The following is a 996-nucleotide window of genomic DNA, read 5'->3' as shown; positions in this document are numbered from 1 at the left end:
TGTTCCTCAGACAGAGGGTGTGGTGATCACGAGTCTGCTGTTTCTTGGATGGTGGCAAGCTACACATGCAGCTGCTACTCCTTGAACTGGGGCAGACTGCTCACGTGGCTGCTGATCCTTGGATGGGGCTGGCTGCACACTGCTATTGTTCCTCTGATGTGGTGGGCTGCTTGTGGGGCTACTGCTCCTTGGAAGTTCTTCTTTTCTTTATCATCACCTAAGAATATGTTCATTGATTATAGATAAAGATGTAGGTGTAGATATATTTGTAGATGTACATAAAGGTATAGTATAAATATTGTTGTCTTTATCTTTACCTGAGGATATTTCCATTTATTTTTAGAGGGAAAGTAAAGGTGATAGATAGAAGGAGAGAAACATTGATGTGAGAGAGAAGTACTTATCAGGTGCCTCCCATATATGAGTCTACTGTGAATAAAATCTGCAACATTTTTATGCATTTAATTATTAAAAATTATTTTAGAGATGAAGGGAGGTAGGGACGGGGAGAGAGAGGGCGAGAGAGAGAGAGAGAAAGAGAAACATCAATGATGAGAGAGAATTATTGTTTGGCTTTTTGGCTGCCTCCTGCATGCCCCACACTGGGGATGTTGCCCACATACCGGACATGTGCCCTGACTGGGAATTGAACCATGAACTCCTGGTTCATAGTTTGACGCTCAGTCCATGAGCCAAGCTGGTTAGGCTGTTCCTGCATTTTTAAGATACTCAGACCTCCCTGTGTACCTAGGCTCTGATCAGCAGGATGTTGGCAACATCAGAGGTGACCAGGCCCCAGGCCTTACCTCACTGCCCAGTCACCACGGACTTGTCCACCATGATGCTCTGCAGCTCACAGCCCCCCTTGGAATTTCCCTCCGCACAGGTGTGAGCAGTTGGAGGTTCTCTGAGGTCAGTGCTCTGCTGTGTCTCCATCTGACACAGGAGAGACTTTCATGGCCTGACATCACACATGAGCACTGCATGTGGGTTCAG

This window comes from Myotis davidii, unplaced genomic scaffold (assembly GCF_000327345.1).
Source record: "Myotis davidii unplaced genomic scaffold, ASM32734v1 scaffold2041, whole genome shotgun sequence".
In the NCBI taxonomy this organism is placed as follows: Eukaryota; Metazoa; Chordata; class Mammalia; order Chiroptera; family Vespertilionidae; genus Myotis; species Myotis davidii.
The sequence above is the reverse complement of the archived record's forward strand: the minus strand, read 5'-3'. Positions refer to the sequence as shown.